A 25,201-nucleotide genomic window follows, 5' to 3' on the forward strand; every position below is an offset into this window, starting at 1 on the left:
TATCTTTGATCGAGACTAAGGTTAAAATATTAACAAGATGGTAACAGGTTCCCACTAAACTGTCCCTGTTTTAGGAACTTTTGGAACAGAGCTTTTCATATGGTACGAAAGGTAACAGGAATAGTCCTCTCACAAGACCCCAAAGTAGCCCTCCTAAACTACAAAGTAGAAAATGCCTCAAAATACATGCAGAGACTTATTTTTTTCATGCTACTGGGTATCAAGATGACGATAGCCAAAGCTTGGAAAAAAACGGCGGCCTCACTAAACGCGGCCAAACAGAAAATATCATGAATCATGGCCCAAGAAAAACTAGTCAGCATCCTACAGGACAAAATAAAAGTCTTTGAAATGGTCTGGGAACCATGGGCAGTTTATGCACAAATCCCGGTATTCCCAGAAGACCTGAATTCATGAAGATCATTATCCCACAATACCATCTTTTTCTCTCTATTTCTACTTTTCTCTTTACTTTCTTCTTATTCTGGGTCTCGAAGACCCTCTTCTTTAATTTTCTCTCCTACGGTTGTTTTATAATTTGCCTAAATAAGGCTACAAGGTTTAGGTTTAAAGGTATCCTCTTGAAAGTCTTGCTTGGAAGCTCAAGGATAGCATGAGATTATATCTGTATAATACATTACCTTTCAGAAGGAAATCTCAATATCCTCTTTCACCAAATCTAAAGAGAACCTATGATTTCTTATAAATCATATAAGATTGAACACCCCCCTTTTTTTCCCCTAAGACAATCTCATATTCTGTAATTCCTCCTAAGTGTTTAGCTTTTTGATAGCGTTGACACTTTTCATACCTGAAACAGTTCTATGGTTATTCCAACATAAGTTGGGGGGTTTTAGTATATATGCAATTTACACTAATTGCACTGTGAGTAATCCTGACTACCTTATAAAGTACTACATGATACACTTCAATGTGGGAGACTAGATAAACCTCAACTATCGACTGGGCTATCCCACCTTCATTACACAGTTTGTTCCCAATCAGGGTGTCTGGAGCTGAGAGACAGGCCCAAAATCTTCAGTTTCCTCTTGTTTTTGCCAGCATTATTCCCTATATTGAGCTCATGGCGATAGCTTGTTTATGTTATTTTCCACTTACATGTCTTGTACCATTGGACAACAGACATAACTGGGTTTTTGACTTACCATAAAAAACTTTTCTCTTAAGTTCATTGTCGGATGCAGTTCCTGATGCAAATCAGTAGGGTTATACTGCCCCCTATAGGAGTAGGACACTAGAAAGAAAAAAGTTCTGGCTACGCCTATGGGAAGTCCCAGAGGGTACACCCTCTCTCTTCCTGCATAGGATGTCAGTTTTGTATCAAAGCAGTGTCAGAGACGTAATACCAACACAACTCAAAATAGAGGGAAGGGTACTGCGTCCGTCAATGAACTTGAGAAAAGGATTTTACGCAAGTCAAAAATCCAGGTTCTCTCCATCGTTCATTGAGTGACGCAGTTCCTGATGCATATCAGAAGGGACCTCCCAAAGCAGTGCCATAAAATGAAGGGTGGGAACAGCAGGAAAAAAAAACAAGTCCCCCAAGGCTAAACATAGCCAATCAGGCAATATAGGACTCACCCTCAAGGAAGGCAAAAAAGCCCCCTAAACAGCAGCCTGCAAAACTTTGCGGTCAATAGAGGCATCCGCAGATACCAGCACATCCACCTTATAAAACTTTGTGAAGGTATAAACAGACGACCAGGTAGCCGCCTTGCAAACCTGAAGAACAGATGCCTAATGGAGAAAAGCCCAGGAAGCATTAAGCGCCCGAGTAGAAAGCGCCTTAACAGGGAAAGATGGAACCTGACCCTTAATTGAATAAGCCTGCACAACTGTCTGTCTGATCCATCTGGAAATAGTTGCAGCAGACACAGGCAGCCCTTTCTTTGGACCATCCGTGAGTACAAAGAGTGAATCTGACTTTCAAAAAGACTCAGTAGTTGCCAAGTACACCCTGATTGCACGAACCACATCCAGAGTATGCAGTGCAAACTCCCTAGGATGTTTTTTGGCTTAGGACACAAAGAGGGTAACACAATGTCCTCGTTTAAGTGAAAACTGGAAACTACCTTCAGAAGGAAGGACGGATCCGGATGAAGTACCACTTTACCCCTGTGAACCACCAGGTAGGAAAAATGACAGGACAACGCCGCCAGTTCCGACACCCTGCGCGCAGAAGTGATAGCCACCAAAAAGGCCACCTTCTGGTATAAGGTAAGCAGGGGAATCTCACAATACTTTTGAAGGGAGGTTTCTGGAGAACTGACAGCACCAAATTACTGGGTCCCAAGGTGACAACAGAAGTCGCACCGGAGGTACCAAGTGTCGCACCCCCCTGGATGAAGTTACGCACCAGGGAATGGGTGGCAAATTGCCTTTGGAAGAAAACTGCCAAGGCCGAGACCTGACCCTTGATAGTATTCAAGGCTAGCTTTTGATCAACTCCCCATGGAAGGAAAGCCAAGATCCGAGCCGAGCCACCGAGTAAGAGCGAGGGGGACCCCCAAGAGACTCACACCACGCAATATACGACTTCCATGTACGATGATAAATCTTCCTAGAAGTCGCTTTTCTCACTTTAAGCAGGGTGGGAAATCACTGAAGCAGACAAACCCCTGTCCTTCAGCACCTGGCTTTCAACATCCAAGCTGTCAAAGCCAGCGACCATAAAGCAGGATGGAAGATTGGCCCTGGAGACAGTAGATCCTCCCTGAGAGGAAGTCTCCAAGGCGCGTCTGCGACTAGTCTGACCAGGTCTTCGTACCAAGCTCCTCGAGGCCAGTCCGAAGCCACAAGAATGACCGGAATCCCTTCCACCTTGATCATGCGAAGAAGTCTTGGCAGCAACTTGAGAGGAGTAAAGGCATCCATCAGCTGATACTGACCTCACGGGCCACCAGCGCGTCCGCCAGAGGGTCCCGGGAGCGGGCCACAAACCTCTGTACTTTTCTGTTGACCCGAGACGCCAACAGATCTACAGCTGGAGTGCCCCAACGAAGGCACAACTGCTGGAACACCTATGGATGGAGGGACCATTCCCCCGCATCCGAGGCTTGACGACTGAGGTAATCCGCCTGCCAATATTCCACTTCTGGAATGTGAACAACGGAGGGAGGTGGAACAAAGAATTCCAACCAACTAAGGATGCCCGTAATTTCCAAGGCCGCAAAGGGACTTTTGGTGTCCCCTTGATTGACATAAGCCACGGCATTGTCCGATTGAATGCGCACTGGACAACCTTGCAGGTACTCGGTCCAGTGGAGTAGGCAAAGCCGGATCGCTCTCCGCTCCAGAACATTGATCGGTTACCTGGATTCTTCCAGGGACCAGACTCCCCCCCCCCCCCCCATCCGGAAAGACTTGCATCCGTGGTGACAAATGTCCAATATAGAGGGAGGATGGATTTTAAGCATCGGGGACCGAAGCCACCAGATCAGAGACTCTTTGGCCGCCTGGCTCAGCTGGATCTGAACGTCCAGGGAATTAGGATTCTTGTTCCAATTGAAAAGGATTTCCTTCTAGAGGATCCTCGTGTGAAATTGAGCGAAGGGGACCGCCAGGAAGGATGATACCATCAGTCCCAGAACTCTCATGTAAGTCCAAAGGGATGACAAACAGCTGAACCGCAGTCTGGAGTCCTTGGAGTTTTGCACCCAGGCTGAGGATGAGTCCAAAGTCAGGCTCAAGTAATCATGGAAGGGACCAAAGACGACTTCTGAAGGTTCAGAATGCACCCAACTCCTCCAGAGTTCTTATGGTGTTTGCCAAATTTCCAGCACCAAAGGAGACTTCGCACGGAGAAGCAGATCATCCAGGTAACCCAAAACCGATATTCCCTGTTTCCGCAAAAGCGTCAGGATCGGGGCCAACACCTTGTGAAGACCCGAGGAGCAGAGTCGAGACCAAAGGGCAACGCCACAAGGTCCTGAAGTGACCCAGGGAGTGCCAGCAAGCGATCCGGGGACAGTCGCACATTGGAAGGAAAAGACTAATGGAAACTCGATCTTGTAACCGGACCGTATGACCTCTTAAACCCAATTGTCTGGTATACGGGATAGCCACAGGGCCGGGAACCGGCAAAGACGTTCCCCCAACCCCAGATACGGGTGAGGGTGCAACCTTAGGCCGAGGAGGTCTGGTCTGCAGGTCTGGAGAAATCAGACTTTTGTTAGCCAGACCAGGGTCGCTTGGACCCGCACAAGGGAGTCTTGAAGGACTTTGCATTATCACCTGACCCTGAGGAACGAAAAAACTTTGTGTGTGCGAAGAAGGAGCGACCCCGCCTGCGACGGGGGTCCTTACCCTTGTTAGCCTGTGGAAGAAAGTTACTCTTCCTCCCTGTGAGACCCTTAATGTCATCATCCAGGGTAGCTCCAAATTATACGCCGAAGGACCACTGCTAAAACCGACAGTCGGCCAAATATGGGAGCAGTGTCCAGCGCGGCATCGCAAACAAATTGCAGCCCCTATACCAGCCGGTCCAACAGCTCCTTGAAGTCAGAGAACCTGTTTCCTCTCCAGGTCACAGCGTAGTAACTTAGCCCATTCAGTCAACGTGTGCGTGACCAGGGCAACCATAAACACCGATCTCAGTGCAGACCCCGCCAGGGAGTACATATTGCAGTCCACAGCCTCCGCCTTCCTATCTACTGGATCCTTCAAGTACGGGGAATCCTCCACTGGGGTAACAGTAGCCTTATTCAGTTTTGAGACTGGAGGGTCCACCGTAGGTGGCACAGTCCACTTCTTTATAAGGGACTCCTCAAAAGGATATCGTCTTAACAATCCGCTTAGGCACCCCAGGGGAATGCTTTGGGTGGTCCCATTATTTTTTGAGCATGTTTTCAAAATAGGCGGGGAAGGAAAAAACCTTTGCCACTCTGGATGGCTTGTGAGTGCCAAAACATAACCTGCGCCCTAGTCACAGCCGTAGCTGCGTCCTATATTTTCAAGGTCTCACGCACAACAACAACTAGTGCATCCACCAGCACCTTACCTTGCACTGCAGCATATTCTCCGTGTTGTGAGAGACACAGGACTCTGGTCTGGAACAACGGTTGTTTATTCAGGACTCACTGTACACTACAACATGCATTACAGGACAGCTCTGCATATCAATACATCTCTACAGATGGCCACTCTGCCCCTTGACCCTTGTCATCACTCCTGGGTGGAGCCAGCCTTAAAGTGACAGTACATGTGAAACCCTTCAGGTATAACACCTTCCATCCATACCTAAAAAAAAAAACAAAAAAAAAAAACAACAAAACAAGAACAGGCATAAAACAGTAACTCATAATTGTCCAATACAGTCCTCCAACTCAGGAGATTTACATGGCTTCTTCCACGTCCGGATGTGAGAACAACTTCCAGGGACGCTACGGGGAGAAAATGGCAGCGGATCACTTTCGGCGGGCCCGTTGAAAGTCTCGTAACCGGTCTTGCATTTGAAACCGGTCAGGAGGGCGACAGTGTCGTTGAGGACGGGCACCCAGCGACTCGGGGCCGGAGGAAGCAGGGCTGGCCGGAATGGACACCAGCGGGGCCAAGAGGGGATCCCCTAGCTCAGAGGGTGAGCAGACCTCTGGACCAGGGCTGGAGGGCTCTGTTGGAGCTGAGTTCAAAAGTTCAGAGTCCTCCCAAGCATCAGTCTCAATGCCTCCTGATCCGGTAGGAGCAGATCCTTGAGACACTGGAGGTGCAGCCGATGTCAGGGAGTCGGGCAGCTGAGAATGAGGACGCAATTGGTCCGCATGCCTTCTGCAAATGGAACCATCTTCCAGGCAGACCCTATACATTTTGAGTCCCAAAGTCTCTGCGACGATAGCAGGAAGCCAACGAGTGTTGGAAGCGCCATAAGATCGGGCACATACCTTTTGCTGGGCTGTAAACCGGGGAATCTCGTCGTGTTCGACCCTCTTGTCTTGGGACTGCCGTGCATGTTCCTGGACCGTTTGAGGGCGGAGCATATCCAAAACAGTCCATGGCTGCCGACCCAAAAGAAGTTCAGCTGGAGTTTTCCCAGTGGTTGCATGTGGTGTGGTTCTGTAAGCAGAAAGGATGGATTCCAGCTGCTGGGGTGACAGGGACTGTTGTTTACTTGTAGCCACAGTAGCTTTGAAATAGCGTTTGAAGGTCTGTACAAACCTTTCTGCTTGACCATTTGTAGCCAGGTGGTAAGGTGCGATCAACTTGTGTTTGATGTTGTGGGCAGTCAGGAAACCCTGAAACTCCTGGCTTGTGAATTGTGCACCGTTGTCTGTGACAATTTCTCTGGGGTATCCAAAGGTAGCAGCGAGATGTAACAGTATGGAAATCGTCGCCTTAGTCGTTGGCTGGGTAACAGGAATGACCTCAGGCCACTTTGAATGGGCATCAATAATGATCAAAAGGTGTGTCCTCTGATCGGGCCTGCAAAGTCCAAGTGTAGGCGAAACCAGGGAACCGTGGGCCAAGTCCAGGGCTGGACGCACCCTCGAGGAGGGTCTCTTGCAGTTTGTGCACATCCAGCACACGCATTCACATATGTCGTGATATCGGAGTCGAGGTTCGGCCACCACACATAGCCTCGGGCCTTTTGTTTCATACGTGTGCCTCCAGGATGACCAGTATGTAGCAAGTCCAGAATGTGTCTCCGGAGGGTCTGTGGAACGATCACTCGGTCTCCCCATAAAACACAGTTGCCAGACACAGTTAATTCCAGACGCCTACGGAAGTAAGGTTCATAATCCTGTGTGACAGTTGCAGGCCAACCGTACCGTACCCAGGAGAGTATTGTCTTAAGGAAGGTATCCTTGGCTGTATGGGCTGCTACTTCCCCGGAAGACAGAAAGGACAGGCTGGTGTAACGACAACTCTTGACAGGTGGAGAAGAGTCTGTTAATGTCCTTGTCAGATGGGACATGGCGTCTGCATTAGCATTGGCATCATGGCTGCGATACTGGATTTTGTAGCTATATGCTCCCAAGAATAGGGCATAGCGTTGAAGACGGGCCCCAGTCGTCTGGGAGATGTCTTTGTCAGGGCTAAAGATCTGAAGGAGTGGTTTATGATCAGTCAGTATGGTGAATTCCCTACCATACAGGTAAAGATGAAACTTCTTAATTGCCCATATGAGCGCCACAGCCTCTTTGTCAATGTGAGAGTAATTGCTTTCTGCTTTTGTCAAGGACCTGGAGGCGAATGCCACTGGTTTCTCTGACCCATCTGGCAAAACGTGAGATAGTACAGCCCCTAGACCATAGGGTGAGGCATCACAAGCCAAGGTGAGAGGTCTTTGGAGGTCATAGTGCACGAGCATGCGTGACGCCAACAGCTTTCGCTTAGAAACTTCAAAAGCACGTTGGCATGCAGCCGACCAGTTCCATATGGAGTGTTTCTCCAAAAGCTTGTTTAATGGAAACAAAGTGTGTGCTAGATCCGGCAGGAATTTGTGGTAATAGTTCAGCAAGCCCAGGTATGATAGCAGCTGCTGGACGTTGGTCGGGCTGGAGCTTTTACTAAAGCATCAACTTTGGCTTCCGTGGTGTGTATACCCTCTGCATCCACAAGGTGGCCACAAAACTCCAATTTAGGTACCATGAATTGGCATTTCGCCAAGTTCACTTTTAGACCCTGCTCTTGCAGTCTCGCCAACACAAGCTCCACGTTATGCTTGTGTTCCTGGTCCATCAGGCCCGTGATGAGCATGTCATCTAACAGGCACTGTGTGAAAGGAATGTCCGCCAAAATCTCATCCATTTTGCGTTGCCAAATGGCTGGGGCGGAGGCTACCCCAAACACCATCCGATTGTATTCATACAGTCCCTTGTGAGTGTTGATTGTTAGAAACTTGCGGGACGAAGGGTGGACCTCAAACTGTAAATATGCTTGCCTGAGATCAAGCTTGGTGAACTTTTGACCTCCTGCAAGAGAGGCAAAAATGTCATCTACTCTGGGTAGGGGATACTGGTCTATCTCCAGTTGAGAATTTAGTGCCATGCGGAAATCGCCACAAATGCGTAAGTCCCCATTCGCTTTCTTTACTGGTACAACTGGTGATGCCCACTCGCTGTGCTCTACCTTTGAGATGACACCTTGTTCCTCCAGCCGGCTTAGTTCAGCTTCCACACCTGCTCGGAGTGCGAAAGGTACCGTCCGAGCTTTGAAGAACCTAGGCTGGGCATTGGGTTTCAGCCTGAGTCTCACACAGTCATGCTTTATTTTTCCCAAATGGTTATCAAAGACTTGTGGGAATCGCTGTTTCAGGGACTTCACCCATCCCTCTTCATCCCCTGATGGGATGGTCACGGTGTTGCAGGGGTTAATGGCGATGTCTGGCATGCCAAAGTGAGCAATCCAGTCTCTCCCAAAGAGAGGGGGTCCCCCATGTTCTAGGATATATAATGGCATTCTCTTCGTCTGACCCTTGTAGGATACCTGTACTTTCACGTAACCCAGTGGGTGGAGTATCTGCTTTGAGTATGTCTACAGTTTGATTGGTGTTGGACGGACAGTTGTTCGGATCAGAAGTTTTCTCCATTGTTTCTGGGTGATAACTGAAACTGCTGCTCCTGTGTCTACATCCATCTTGAGTTTTTTTCCTTCCACGGTTACCTCTACAGTCATTGCTGAGGGTGCTGAATGCATATGATGTATGTCTAATCTGTGGAGCACTTCCTCATCCTCTGATTCCGATGAAGATGTATATCTTCCCACCATATATGCCTTTGTCCTGGTGTTCAGAGGTTGTTTATTTCGCACTTTCTTACTACGGCAGACTCGTTTCAGATGGCCTGCCTTACCACAATTATGACAGAGCTGATCCTTAAACCGGCAGACTTTGTGATCATGGTCTGTATTCCCACAACGGTAGCAAACTGATGTCCGGGCTGGTGAGGTTCTATATTTACAGTTAGCTGCAGTTTGCTTGACTGCTGTTCTGAAAACTTCCTCTTTAACCTCTCCCCTTCTACTCTGGGGGTTCAATGCCTCTGTATCTTTCACAGCCATTTCCATCACTGAAGCTATCTCAATTGCCTTTGTAAGGGTAAGGTCTTTCTCTGTTAACAGTCTCTTGGCTAGACTCACTATTCAGTCCCATGACAAACTTATCCCTCAGTGCAGTTGGTAAGTACTCCCCAAAAGAACAGGTTGAGGCTAGTCTGCGAAGGGCGAGCACATAAGCCTTAATATCTTCACCTGGCTGCTGCTGCCGCTGATAAAACCTGAATCTTTCTGCAATCTCTAGTGGTTTAGGCTGGAAGTGATTCCCTAACAGAGTCAGGAGCTCTGCCAACGTCTTAGTTGCTGGTTTTTCAGGGAAAAGGAGATCCCTAAGAGTGTCATATGTCCTAGCACCAACCAGTGTCAGAAATACTGCTACTTGCCTGTCGTCTGGGATGGCATTTGCATAAAAATATTGTTCTAATCACTCAATCCAGGAGCTCCACGTTGTCTGTTCTCCATCAAATTCACTTAATGTCCCGATCAATGACATTTTCCTGCTGGGCTCTGTGGGTGTTTGTATTCCTGACAATCCAGAGTTTTTTTCTTCCTTTCCTTTCTCACACGGATAGTAACCTTGTAAATCCCATCCTCGTCGCCACTGTTATATTCTCCGTGTTGTGAGAGACACAGGACTCTGGTCTGGAACAACGGTTGTTTAATCAGGACTCACTGTACACTACAACATGCATTACAGGACAGCTCTGTATATCAATACATCTCTACATGTGTCTAAAGATGGCCACTCTGCCCCTTGACCCTTGTCATCACTCCTGGGTGGAGCCAGCCTTAAAGTGACAGTACATGTGAAACCCTTCAGGTATAACAGCAGCGGAGGTAGAAATGTCATCCTCACTGTCAAAAGGGGACAGGGCGCGAGGTAGTGGACCCGGCAGGGAGACTCGCGTCTGCGGTGGCTGTGTCAGACTCAGAACCCTAAGGCATCAGATGAGGCAGGGATAGGTGGAGGGCATTTCTTAGCACCTGCCATTTAAAGACCACCTCCACCCGGGACACAAACGCTTCCAGGACCGCCGAAATTGCATCGGTAGACTGCTGGGATCCGGAGGGCCCTGTGGCCTCCCCAAGGGGGTCAGGAAGGGACACATGATCTGTAGGGTTCATGTTGCACCAGGGGAGCCCGTCAGCAAAAAACTGAAAAAGTGACAGAAATTTTTTTTTTTTTTTAAAAAGTCCCACTGAGCTGCAGCGCCCCCCGAAGGTCAAGCAATCGTGCTGGAGACCCCCAGCAGGGAGGGAGAGAGAGAGACCCCCAGACTCACTGTACCAAGATGCAGCAGAAGGCCCCAGAACATCTGCACAGGTCAGTAGCAAGATCCAAAAGGAAATGAGCTGAGAAACTGCCCAGGGTATAGGGAGGGGCTCCACCCACAGAACAACACCTCCAGGAACTCCCATACAGATACCTAGCAGAAAAATCCACCGTAAAATGGCTGTGCCGGGTGTACCAAGATGGCCGCCGATCTAAGCACATGTGGCTACAAGAAAATGGTGGCCTGCGGAGCAAACAGGGACCCTCAGGGGGACCCCCAGACTCCACAGCGGGATCGATCAGCAGGTGGGCCCTGGTACAGACCAAGACCAACCCCGCACAATCTTTTGCCGGCCGCCAGTGGCGCACCCCCTGACCCCCCATTCGGCCTGGAAACGCGGTCCCAGCCCCAACAGCCCCCTAGCGTGTGTGTGTGTGGGGGGGGGGCAGGTAACAGAGTTGGTGTGTGACAGGACAGAGGGGAACCCGGGATTGTGAGGGTCCGACAGTCCCAGGGAAGGGCCCGTGTCCACCCCAAAATCCGCCAGAGGAAGGGGGGAACATTTACTCACCATACCAGGAACACAGGCGGGTGCCATCTCCTGACAGGGCCCCTCTCCACCGAAGTGGGGGGGGGCTGTTGGCCAAATAGGACGGCTGCGACTCGGGCCTAGACCCGGCTGTATGCGACCTGGCAAGACGTTTAACTCGCAGGGCCTGTCCCCATCCAGTGGGACTATGTCGCGGCCGACCCAGCGCGGAGCTAAGGCCTGCGCACGCTCGTTGGCCGGCTGGGGTGACCGCTGGATCTATACATCCATCCCGTCGCCCAGATCCGGCATAGTTGCTTGTAGATCTCACAGGAAAAAAAATCCAGAGAAAATTTAACTAAAAAAAATGAACTAGAAAAAAAAAAAAAAATCTTTGCCAGGACCAGAGATCCCAGCAGGGAACTAGGTCCTTACTCCTGACTAGACAGATTAAAACTGACATCCTATGCAGGCAGAGAGAGGGTGTACCCTCTGGGACTGCCCAAAGGTGTAGCCAGAACTTTTTTTCTGTCTAGTGTTCTACTCCTGTAGGGGGCAGTATAACCCTACTGATATGCATCAGGAACTGCGTCCGTCAATGAACGATAGAGAAAGATTGATTTTGTTTCTGTCTTTGCTTGTTAAAACTCAATAAACTTTTAAAATATAAAAATGAAAAGTACAGATTGTATATATTGCAGCCTGTTACAGAATATCATATTTCACAGCTTGATAGGGAAACGTTCACAAATGTAATATCTAAAACCAGAGAACCAGTAAAATGTTACACATTCCTATATTTCTTCCAAGCTTGACATTAAAATAAATTAAAGCCGATTATCATACCTATGAGACATACGGTTAACAATTGCAGTTGGTGTTCTGCTTTATCAAAGGGCTAACAAAGTTGCTTTCTATGTGAATATTTAGGATTTTAAAATTATTACTAAAAAAAAAAATATATATATATATATATATATATATATATATATATAAAAAATATATATTATATATTATATATATATACATATACACATACATATAGAAAATTTATATATATATATATATATATATATATATATATATATATATATATATATATATATATATATATATATATATATATATATATATATACACACATACATATGATGGGCAAAGCCAGGTAACCCCTTCTACTCCTAGCATGCCTCAGTTCTGCAGCAAAGCTGTACCAACAAGAGCATGATCATAAACAGGAAGGGGTGGGACCTATTTGACTCAACGGACTCCATGAAAACGATTTTACGCTGCACAAAAAAAACTATTTGCTTTCTCATCTGTTGAGGGCCACAGGAATTCAGAGACTGTCATGACAAACAAAAGCAGTCCCACGCACAAAAACAGAATTGGGGACTACCTTTAGCCCACAGAGCCTCCTGTAGTTGCTTGATGCCAAAAAGCCCAAGATGTGCCCACAAACCTGATCCTTAAAGAAGAACTATGGGCAAATTATTTTTTTTGAATTTTGGATACAGTAAGGGAGGGTTACAACCCCTGACCAATTTTTATTCACTATCTCTGTCCCATTGCAGAGATTTCCTCACACTTCCTGTCCCATAACCAAACAGGAAGTGAGAGGAAATCCCTTCAAAATTAAGGGAATTTCTTGGGCTCCCCCAGGTAACCAGAACTAGTGTCCCCATTGAAAGATTTTCCGTCTATTACTCTTCTGGGGACAACCCATAAATTGGGATTTTCTTTTACTTTCAATGATAATGGTAAATAGGACAAATAGAGAGGGGTGAATCGCCCTGGGCACAGACAGCAATGAAAACTGACAGGTGTCCTACAAGAGTAGGACACTAGGCAGAAAAAAAGTCTGGCTACGCCCATGGGCAGTCCCAGGGGGTATACTCCAGCTCTCTGCTATAGGCACACAGTTAAGTTACAAAGCAGTGTCAGAAGAATTACAACTCTACAGAAGTCAAAAATCCCATTTTCTCTTTTGTTCATTGAAGCACACAGCTTCAGATCTTCAGAACAGTTGGGACGTCCCAAAGCAGTGTTAAACATGAGGGGTGGGAACAGAAAAAAATTACCCATGCTAAACAGTAGCCAACCAGGCAACAGAAGCTCAACCAAAACAACTGGAGCCCACCTGAAAAAAGAATACACCCTCGAAGAGGACCAGGTCCTCTCAATTAGCAGCCTGCAAAACCTTGCAGCCAAAAGAAGCAAAAAGGAAAGAAGTGTGCACCATCGACCTAGTGGCTGCCTTGCAAACCTGCGTCATTGACGCCTGATGTCGGAAAGTCAAGGAGGCACTAAACGCCAAATAGAATGCGCTTTAACAGGGAAAGCAGGAACCGGACCCTTGATGGAATAGGCCTGAATCACTGTCTGTCGGATCCATCTGGAAATGGTCGCAGAGGAAGCGAACAACCCTTTACGAGGCCCATCCGTGAGCACAGGGTCTGACTTCCTGGAAGACTCCGCAGCTGCCAAGTACACACTAATTGCCGGACCACATCCAAGGCATGCGAGGCAATTTCCTTAAGATGTTTAGGCCTGGGACACAGGGAAGGCAACACAATGTCTTCATTCAAATGACGCAGCATCTCCCCCATGTTTAAAATGTCGCGCTGTGACACAATCAGTGCGTCCACCAGCGCCTTTTCATGCATGGCTAGAGGAGCAGAGGAAACATCCACACTGTCTGAGCACTCAGGGTGCATGGACGCAGACCCATTAGGGTGACTCACACCTGTGGCGGCCGAAACAGATTCAGGCTCTGATGAACGAATTAGGCCGGGGAGGGAGGTGGACGTTATATACTAAGGTCGACCGGAAAAACATATCAGGTGGAGGGCCGCAGACTGCGATCCTGCAAGGGCGGCGCTGATCCAGGGTCCACAAATGGGCCAAACACCTTCTGGACCCTGAAAAAAAAAAAAGGAGGGTCGCCCTCCGAGCCCCTCCATAGAGGCCTGTGCAATAGGAAATAGACCCCTTAAAAAGGGGGCCACCCGAAGGGACGTGCAGGCAGGAATTCTTGGTCCTGCAGCACTAAAAGGGTCAGGTGCTCTCCACAACAATGGCGGCATGGTTGCCATTAAAAATTAAACCGCCCCCCACAGAGCCGTTCAAAGGGAGGTCCCAAGCTGGCCGCATGACCTAGTAGGCTGCAAGCCGCGGCCTCAATTTGTGTGGAGGCCCAGCCGCAAGTGCACTCATCCCAGCCAGGCTCACTGCACTCCCAACAGAGGTCGACTCGGCCGCATGGCCTAGTAGGCCGCAAGTCGCGGCCTAAATTTTTGTGGATGCCCAGCCGCCTGGGCGCGAGCCTCAGCAGAGCCGACCACCCAGGGGCAGCGGAGTGGAGGGCCAATGCCCAAATGGAGGGGAAGGTGAATGCCCAAATGGAGGGTAGTGGCTTCAGCCACCCTCACTGGGGCCACCACCACATAGCTCCCGACCAGTAGGCTGCAAAGCTGCGGACTAAATTTGGGAACGGAACCAGTTGTGTGAAGCGCAGACCCGCGGATGCCAAACTATCCGCTCCCCCAGCCCATCAACTGCAGCAGAGAGTCCAGAGGACATCCCTCCCTAGTCACCAACCCCCAGGATAGCAGGGGAACCCTGCTCAACCCCCCTGTCGTGCACCAGGAAAACGCAGTCAGCAGCAATTCCAAACAAGACCCACAGTGACCACCGAATTTTTAGAAGGGGGGGGATCAGGAGTCCCACTGTCCCAGGGAGGGGCCCACATCCACCCCAAAATCCTCCAGGGGTAAAGGGGGACAGATACTTACCATACCAGGAACAGGCTGGGCACCACTCAATCGGAATGTGGGTGGCTGTCAGCCAGGAAGAACGCTGCAACTCAGGCCAAAGCCAGGGCGTATGTGCCCTCGCGAGATGTTTAACTCACAGGCCAGCCCCCGTCCAGAAGGGCTATGTTGCGGCCGACCTAGCGCCAAGCTGAGGTCCGTGCGCGCTCACTGGCCAAACTGAGGGGACCCTCTGGATCTACATTATCTAGTCCGTCGCCCAGTCAGGCAGTTGATAGTAGATTCTCACAGGAACAAACTAAAAGGTAGAAAAAATCCATTTAAAAAGGAAAAAAAATTCCAGGACCAGAGATCCCAGCAAGAAACTAGGTCCTTACTCCTGACTAGCTGAGTGTGGGTGTATACCCCCGGGACTGCCCATAGGTGTAGTCAAGCTTTTTCCTGCCTAGTGTCCTACTCCTGTAGGGGGTAGTATAACCCAAACCTAATGGTTAAGACGAATCAGGAGCTGTGTCTTGTCAATGAACTTAGGAGAAAAAAAGTTTTGCATTTAGCTATACTTTAGGACCATAAGCTTGAATCATGGTCTATCTAGGCCACCAAAAATGGTTGAAAGAGAAGTAGTTTCCCCCTTATGGGGACCATCAGGAAGGATAAAGAGTCAGTCTTTCTAATGGAAGCAGTGGCTGCGCAATATAGTCATACAGCTTGAACCACATCTAGGATTTCCTTCTTATGAACTGAAGCTGGACAACTGAGCAAAAGAGCAATGTCCTGGTTGAGGTTAAAAAGCTGCAACTACCTTAGGTAGGAATGAAGTTCTGGGCCTCAACACTGCCTTGTCCTAGTATAGGACCAGAAACTGTTATTCACAGGATAAAGCTGCCAGCAAAGACACTTGCATTGCATAAGTAATGGCAACAGGAAACGCAAACTTGTGACCATGGCAAGGGGCAATTTCCTAATTGGGTTGAAGGGCGGTTTTAGAAGCACTAAGAGCAACAAATTTAGATACCAAGGATTCATAGGTTTGTGCATAGGGGAATACATTAGAAATACACTGCACAAAAGTCCTGAAAAAATGGTAAGCCAGCTGTCTCTGCAACAAGACTGCATGCACAGAGAACGGACTCTTAATGTGCCAAGGGCTAAATGTTGGGTAAGGGCCATTGGTAAAAATGCAGGATTTGTCCCACTGAGAATTGCAGGGGTGAAAATTTGTCTCGCACCAAGCAATGTATATCTGTCATGTGCAATGATAGACCTTACAAGTAGTGGACCTTTTAGCTTTCAGCATTGTGGGAACCCCAAATTCAGGCATGTCTCAGTCCCTAAGCTTTAACAGCCATGCTGTTAAAAACAGCAACCACGGAGCAGGATGGTAAATCATCCCTTGAAACAGATGATCTTGAAAAAATGGAAGAGCCTTTAGAGAATCTGCCAAGAGTCTCATCAGGTAAGGGTACCACATTCACCATGGCCACTACAGAGATATTGGGATCAAATTATCCCAAGCTCCAGAATGTTGACCAGAAGATGAGATTTCTCTGGGTTCCATGTTCTTTGCAACAAAAAGGTTTCTAAGACTCCTCTCCAGCTTGACAGGCTGGCATCTGTTGGGAGAATCTTCCAGGAGACCAGAAGAAATTCATTTCTTGACTTCAGATTTCTGAACCATCAAGCCAGGGATAACCATATCTTCGGTACCAGACAAAGCAGTATGTCTAAAGATTGGATTATCTTGTACTACAATGACAGAATGTTCTGTTGTAGAAGTGTAGAATTAAAAAAGGGAAATAGTACTACCTCAAAAGAGGTTACCAATAGCCCAAGGACACTCATGCAAAAGCAAAAATTCAGGTGACTCCAGGACTGAAGAGTGAGTTTGGGGTTCTCCTTTGGGAAGAAAATCTCTGGCTTAAGTGTGGGGGTGACCTTTATGCTGAAAAAAACTATCTGGGGTTTGAGACTTTAAGGTTCCGGTCTTGCAGGCAGCCTGGGTGCTTCCTAGACGAGGACATTAAGGACAGCTAAAATAAGGTGTTGTCCCTCAAAAGACATACAAAGCAAGTTCTTTTGCATGCAGATTCAGCAAGACAACATTAAGAGATGAGGCAGGGGACCAACAACCTGTCCACATTGCACTTCACTGCTACATGCATTATTTTTAAACATTCTATAATCATATACTTTATATGATATATAATACATATATGGCATAGTGCAGCCAGCGAGAATAGTAGATGCTTAGGAGGATCAAAGAGCTTGCCAGGGATCTTCCAGTCTCCTTAAATGAAGACTGCAAACAGTTTGTGTGCACCAGGAAGGTCTTGGCAGTCTCAGAAAGTCCTAAAAAAGCCTAGACTGCACTGGTAGAGGCTACAAGCGATTGCTAGAGTTTTAAGGTGGTGCATAAGGACTCAATAAAAGCCAAAATGGTCTCCCTCAGGTTGGGGAAAAATGGCTGCCACTACTCTGATGTAGGTCCATCTGGTAATTTTGCAAAATTGGAATATCACCTACTGAATATAAATTGCATTTTCATTCACATAACTTCTAAATATTTTATGAAAAATCCAAAACTGATCAAAATTTTATTGTGATCAATGTATGGTGAATTACGCTATCACTGTATGTAGAATAAGGTAAAAGGTGATCCGGCTGCTGCAAGCTTGTCCATAGCTAGTGTGATAAATATGCATATTAAGTGAATAGTGCTCCACAGCCAAATTTAATATACAGTGTGCTGTGTGTATCCTGCAAGGTTGAACAAAAAAAAAAAAAAAAGGACTAAAGCCTGGGCAACCTAAAATAAATGCAAAATGTGCAAATCCACAACAAGGAAGCTATGCGGTAATGCCTATAAAACATCTAGAATGGTGGGTACAACTACAAATCTCAAAATATTATGATCAGAGCAATGTTAATTTTGGCAGCAAATTTCAAATTAGTTTTAGTCTTAGGCTCCATGTACACAGGACGTTGTTAAAAGTCCCTTTGAATGCTGGAATTTTTAGGACGTTTGAAACGTCCGTTCGGTCGCGTTTGTACCCGCGTTTAGCGGCGTTTGCATTTAGAACCGTTCCTAGAGGTCAAAAAAAATATTCCCCTTTTAAAATGGAAAAACGCGAATGCTAAACGCGGGTCATCGCGTTCAGACGCGTTCGGACGCGTTTGTGCGTTTGAAACGTCGGGAAACACACGTTCGAACGCAAATAATTGCGTTCTAAAAAAAAGTCCCTGAACGCAACTGCCTGCAAATGACTGTAAACGACCTGGTGTACATGGACAGATAAGATAAAATGTAGATGGGTTCAGGGGCTTCTGAAAAAAACGCCCAACTGCTCCTAAACGGCCATTTCCAGCGTCCCATGTACATGGAGCCTTAGTCTTAGGACTAAAATGGCATTTTAATTTTAGTCCCATTTTAGTCTTCTGCAAGTGTTTTAGTTTTAGTCGTATTTTAGTCGACTAAAACGTCCTACATTTTAGTCGACTAAAACGTCCTATATTTTAGTCGACTATAACTCATTTTAGTCATCTATAATCGAATGGGTGTAGTTCAATTGTAATTTGTAATGCATTATTTAAGCATTTCTCCACAATTTCCAAACTCCTTATATACTACTGCTGGTCCTGGAGTGAAAAATCGAATATGTTATTATTTATGGTATTAAGCTTTGGGCATTCACCAGTGTTAATTTTGGCAGCAAATTTCGATTTAGTTTTAGTTATAGTCTTTTGACTAAAATGCCATTTTAGTTTTAGTCGTATTTTAGTCTTAAGACTAAAATGCCATTTTAGTTTTAGTTGTATTTTAGTCATCTGAATTGTTTTAGTTTTAGTCGTATTTTAGTCGACTAAAATTGTGTTAATTTAGTCGACGAAAACGTTTTAGTCGGTTTTAGTCGACTAAATTAACACTGGATCAGAGTGATAAATCGCTATAGGGTGAAGGTTAGATGACTATTCCAACTCTGTGACTGTCCTTTTTCATCAATGGTGCATCCCTTCACTATTACCTGTAAGTGTCTATGAAAATGTACTCTTCCCTTTTTACTGTGGTGTCACCTCAGTGTTCTCTAGCCTCTCACCTTTGTACAGGTGAAAGGCTGTGCCAAGTACAGTTGGTACAGGTAATAGAGAAGAGATGCACCATAAATGAAAAAGGACAGTCACATAGTTGGAATAGTCATTCAACCTTCACCCTATAACTATGCATCACTCCGATCATTATATTGTGTATTTTGAGATTTATAGTTGTACCCACAACTTTAGATTTGTTACATTTTTTATTTTAGTCGCATAGGCTTTATTCATCTTGTTGGTTTTGCAGGATACACGTTTGCAGATTTTTACATTTTGCATTTATTTTAAGTTGCACAGGCTTTATTCATGTTGTCAACCTTGCAGGATACAGTGCCTTGCAAACGTATTCACCCCCTTGGCATTTTTCGTGTTTTGTTGCCTTAACCTGGAATTAACATGGATTGTTTGAGGATTTGCATCATTTTTACAGAACATGTCCTCAACTTTAAAGAGGTTGTTTTTTTTTTTTTTTTTTTTTTTTTTTTTTTAATGTGAAGCAAACAACAAATAGGACAAAATAACAGAAAATGTAAATGTGCATGACTATTCACCCCCCTAAAGTCAATACTTTGTAAAGCCACCTTTTGCGGCAATCACAGCTCCAAGTCGCTTTGGATAAGTCTCTATAAGCGTGGCACATCTTACCACTGAGATTTTTGCCCATTCCTTCTTGCAAAACTGCTCCAGCTCCTTCAAGTTGGATGGTTTGCGATTGTGAACAGCAATCTAAGTCTGACCACAGATTTTTCTATTGGATTGAGGTCTGGGCTTTGACTAGGCCATTCCAACACATTTCACCTTAAAGCACTCAAGTGTCGCTTTAGCAGTGTGTTTGGGGTCATTGTCCTGCTGGAAGGTGAACCTCCATCCTAGCCTCAAATCACGCACAGAGTGGTTTTGCTCAAGAATATCCCTGTATTTAGCACCATCCATCTTTCCCTCAACTCTGACCAGTTTCCCAGTCCCGGCTGCTGAAAAACATCCCCACAGCATGATGCTGCCACCACCATGTTTCACTGTGAGGATGGTGTTCTTTGGGTGATGTGATGTGTTGGGTTTGCAAAAGACACAGCGTTTTCTCTGATGGCTGAAAAGTTCAATTTTAGTCTCATCAGACCAGAGAACCTTCCTCCATAAATTTTGGGAGTCTCCCACATGCCTTTTCGCAAACTCAAAATGTGCCATTTTGTTTTTTGCTGAAAGTAATGGCTTTCTTCTGGCCACTTTGCCATAAAACCCAACTCTTTGGAGCGTACGGCTTATCGTCGTCCTATGTACAGATACTCCAGTCTTTGCTGTGAAACTCTGCAGGTCCTCCAGGGCTACTTTAGGTCTCTGTGTTGCTTCTCTGATTAATGCCCTCATTGCCCGGTCCGTGAGTTTTTGTGGGCGACCGTCTCTTGGGAGGTTTGCTGTTGTTCCATGTTCTTTCCATTTGGTTATGATAGATTTGATGATGCTCCTGGGGATAATCAAAGATTTGGATATTTTTTTATAACCTAATCCTGACTTGTACTTCTCAACAACATTGTCCCTTACTTGTTTGGAGAGTTTCTTGGTCTTCATGGCAGTGTTTGGTTAGTGGTGCCTCTTTCTTAGGTGTTGCAGCCTCTGGGCCTTTCAAAAAAGGTGTGTATATGTAATGACAGATCATGTGATACTTAGATTGCACAAAGGTGGACATCAATTCACTAATTATGTGACTTCTGAAGGTAATTGGTTGCACCAGAGCTTTTTATGGGCTTCACAACAAAGGGGGTGAATACATACACACGTCAATTTTCTGTTTTCTAAAAAAAAGTTTTATGTATATATTTTTCTAATTTTACTTCACCAACTTAGACACTATTGTATTCTGATCCATCACATAAAATTCACATTAACAAAACACTGAACTTAAGGCTGTAATGTAACAAAATAGATAAAAAGTCAGGGGGGGGGGGGGGTCAGGGTGAATACTTTTGCAAGGCACTGTATACACAAAACACTGCGCGCATTCAATTTAGCAGCGCAACAATATTTACTTTATACTTATTTACACATTTTATTTCAATTATTTCTTTTCTGCTCTTACTACCCAACTTGTACTTGTAAAATTAGTTTGTAAAGATCCCCACACATTCACTTCATGGAATTCTGTTTTCATTATGTCCTTTTGATAAGGCACTGTTGTGTCACAGAATTCACAGAGCCTGCCTTCTGAACTACAAAGGCACTCAGGGGAGTTTCAGGTGATGGAATCACTACTAGCAGGTAGCAAGGTAACATGGGATAGGTAGTTCTTTAAAAGTAAACAGCTGAAAAGCATGCAGGAAATCAAAGAATTTGTGGAAATAAATAGCCAACAGACTGGCTGAACTCGCAACATGAAAGGAGCTTTTTCAAGTAAGCTGATGTTATAAAATTAAAGTGTAGATTTCCTTTAAGTATGATGTGTGAATAGGAACACACAGATATAGGAGGGATTTTATTATTTTGAATGCAAAAGTGAAAATACACTTTAAAAGTGAAGTAAACATACTCAAAATAACCTTTTTTATTTTATCCCTTCCTCATTTTTTCACCTTTTTAATTTTTTTTTTTTGTGCTGGAAAGCAGCACTTCTGGTTTTGCAGTCTAGGCCAGCCCCTGGCTGCCGCTTTGGATAACCGTATTACCAAGCTGCAACAGTGCGGCACATGTGTGCATGCAGAACATATTTGCACTTTTGTGCACAGGAAAATATTGTCAATTTGCAGAAGCTGGCAGCACTTGTATGCAAGATACACACAAAAGCAGTGACCGCACTCCGATGTAATAAAAAACATTGAATTTATTTACCACTTGTAGATCCATACATAAAACTTGAAACATCACGGACAAGAACCAAAGGTTGATGCGTTTCATGAAATTACATTTGCTTACTCATAACCACACCGTGTGGTTATGAGTAAGCGAATGTAATGTCGTGAAACGCGTCAACCTTTGGTTCTTGTCCGTGATGTTTCAAGTTTTATGTATGGATCTACAAGTGGTGAATAAATTCAATGCTTTTTCTTACATCGGAGTGCGGTCACTGCTTTTGTGTGTATAGTGCTGCCTGAGATTACGGATCTGACACGCACCTGATAAGTATCATCGCCTGAGCGGCTTACTTGCCTTATACTTCAGTCTTTCTCAGCGCTTGTATGCAGACATCCCACCGCACCTGCACAAATGCGCTCCAAGACTCGGTCAGGTACTAGATACCTAGAAGTCATTGCTTTGCATATGCACATGTGCCTGAGTTTTCAAAAGAAGGGGTTTAGTTTTGTTTTAAAGACTCAGAATTCAACAGGGAAAAACATGAGGCCTCTGCAGTCAGAGTCAGCAATCAAATATGCTATTTAGCAAATATAATGATGCATGACTGCAGTGAAATCCTTCCTGGATAGAGTAGTGGACCCAGTCATAGCCCACAGAGCTATGGAAGACTCAGAGGACAGAAAAATTCCAGGCCGCCAGTGTCAGGCAGCTCAGGGAGAACAGTGCAGGCAACACAAGAACACTTAGTGGAGTGTGAGCTGGATGCAGAAGATATAGAAGAAACGTTGATCGCACTCCAGACTTCAGAAAAATTTGCTTTATAGTATAAAATCCACAAATAGAGGACATGACAGACCCACAATACAAAACGACAGCAGCATGGTTTATGCATTTCACAAAAAAAGTTTGCTTAATCATATAATCATAACCCTTAATTTTTTAAATGACAAACATGTTTTACTTACCTGCCCACCTGACCTGTGTAATGGTTTTGCACAGGGCTGCCTGGATCCTCCTCTTCTCGGGTTCCTCTTTACTGCTCCTGGCCCCTCCCTCCCATTGAGTGCACCCACAGCAAGCAGCTTGCTATCGGGACACCAACATCAAACAGACATGGAGCTGCTGTTCGACCCTGCCCACTCTCTCTCCTGGTTGGCTGACTTTGCTTGACAGCCGTGGGGGCCAATGACGCCGCTGCCGTGTCTCAGCCAATCAGGAGGGAGAGTCCCAGACGGTGGAAGGACTCATGGACATTGCCGAACAGAGATGGCACTCAAGTATTTGGGGACTGAGGGGGTCTGCTGCACACAGAAGGCTTTTTATCTTAATTCATTGAATGCATGCCTTTACAACTCCTTTAAAAGCAAAAAAAAAAATGGATTTTTGTAAAATCTTACCCTAAAATCCTTTTCTCTTAAGCTCATTGACAGATGTAGTCCTACTTGATTAATATCAACTCGGGTTATACTGCCCTCTACAGGAGTAGGACTAGACAGGAAAGAAAACGTTCTGGCCACACCCTAGGGGCAGTCCCAGAGGGTATATCCTCTCACTTCCTGCTACAGCAAATCAGTTATGTCACAAAGCAGTGTTTAGAGAATTTAACCCAACCCAACTCAAAAACAGAGGGGCGGGTACTACGTCTGTCAATGAGCTTAAGAGAAAAGGATTTTACGGCAAGATTTTACAAAAATCCATTTTTCTCTGTCGCTCATTGACAGACGTAGTCCTCCTTGATTAATATCAACTCGGGACGTCCCAAAGCAGTGCCACAAATGAGGGGTGGGAATATGGAAATCAAAATCCAATCTAGAAGGCCCAACCGGTGCCAACTAGAAGTTTTAAAGGCTCATCAATCACACGATGAGACTCAACTGAAATTCCAACGGAAAAAAACCCTCGAGGTAGACCACCGGTCTCCTCAAATTGCGGCCTGCAAAACCTTGCGGCCAAATGAGGCATCCGCCGATGCCATCACATCAACTTTATAAAATTTTGTAAAGGTATGAACCGACGTACCACCGTCTGTCTAATCCATTTGGAGATAGTCGCGGCAGATGCAGGCAACCCCTTTCTGGGGCCATCCGTGATCACAAAAAGTGAATCCGTTTTACGGAACGATTCCGTAGTCTTCAGGTATACCCTGATTGCCCGAACCACATCCAAAGAAATGCAACGCATATTCCTGAGGATGATTGGGCTTAGGACACAAGGAAGGTAGCACAATATCTTCATTCAGATGAAAATCTGAAACCACCTTAGGAAGTAAGGGTGGCTTCGGATGAAGAACTACCTTATCCCTATGAACCACTAGATATGGGGAATGGCATGATAATGCAGCCAGTTCTGACACCCTGCGTGCAGAAGTGATAGCCACCAAGAAGGCCACCTTCTGGGATAATGTAAGCAAGGGAATCTCCCTGATATTTTGAAAGGGAGGTTTCTGAAGAACCGACAAACACCAAATTAAGATCCCAGGGCGGTAAGGGCGCGCGCACTGGCGGAGCCAAGTGCCGCACCCCCTGGACACCAAGGAATGAGTAGCCCAAGGCTTCTGAAAGAAGATTGCTAATGCTGAAACCTGACCCTTGATAGTGCTCAAGGATAGTTTCTGCTCAACCCCCTTTTGCAGAAAAGCCAAGATTCGGGTCACCGAATAGGTACGTGGGGGAAATTCCAAAGATTCACACCACGCGATATAAGTCTTCCATGTGCGATAATAGACTTTGCTGGAAGTCGCTTTCCTTGCTTTAATTAGAGTAGGAATAACTGAAGCTGACAACCCTCTGTCCTTCAGTACCTGGGTCTCAATAGCCAGGCCATTAAAACCAGCGGCTGTAAAGCACGATGGAAGATCGGTCCTTGAGACCGCAGATCCTCCCTGAGAGGAAGTCTCCAAGGAGCGTCCGCGACTAGCCTGTCCAAGTCGGCGTACCCGGCTTGACGAGGCCAGCTCGGAATTTCCAGGATAACTGGAGTTCCCTCCACCTCTATCCTGTGGAGAAATCTCAGCAGCAATTTGAGAGGGGGGAAGACAAAGTAGCTGATACTGCCTTTACAGGCCGTTCAGCGCGTCTGCTGCGTCCGCTAGAGGATCGCGGGTGCGAGCCCTGTTGAGCCAACCTACCAACAGATCCATATCCGGGGTGCCCCAATGAAGGGACAGCTGGTGAAATGCCTCTGGATGAAGAGACTATTCCTCTTGATCCAGAATCTGACGGATGAAATAATCTGCCTGTCCACCCCCGTGATAAATATCGCGGAGAGAACTGGAACAACTGTTCCCCCAATAAGAATGTTGGCCACTTTTATGGCCGCCAGGGCACTCTTGGTGCCCCTTGGTGATCGACCCAAGTCATGACCGTGGCATAGTCCGATTGGATCCGAACCGGGCTGCCCTGGAGCTGCTCGGTCCAGTAAATCAGACAAAGTCTGATCGCTCTCAGTTCCAACACATTTATCGGTAACCTGGAATTTATCAGAAGAAATGACTTCCCCTGGCTGAGCATCAGAGACCGAAGCCACCAGACCAGAGCCTCCCTGGTCAGCTCGCTCAATCTGATCCGATTGTCCAGGGAATCGGGATTCCGATTCCATATGAGAAGAATCTCCTCTTTGGAGAATTCGGGTATGAGACTGGGCAAACGGTACTGCCTCTAAGGAGGCGACCATCAATCCCAGCCAGTTGAAGGACAGCAACATCCGAATCATTGACTGAATCTTCTGGAGTTTCTCCGCATGGA

The 25,201-nt window shown here is 46.2% G+C and overlaps 1 protein-coding gene across 2 annotated transcripts in view; it reads right to left on the reverse strand.

The window, feature by feature from the left end:
* Nucleotides 1-25,201, reverse strand: part of TMEM245 (transmembrane protein 245) — a 420,809-nt gene that overhangs the window by 245,723 nt on the left and 149,885 nt on the right. The gene's annotated exons all lie outside the window — the stretch shown is intronic.

The sequence above is a fragment of the Pelophylax lessonae genome (genome assembly GCF_965119305.1).
Source record: "Pelophylax lessonae genome assembly, chromosome: 5".
Classification (NCBI taxonomy): domain Eukaryota; kingdom Metazoa; phylum Chordata; class Amphibia; order Anura; family Ranidae; genus Pelophylax; species Pelophylax lessonae.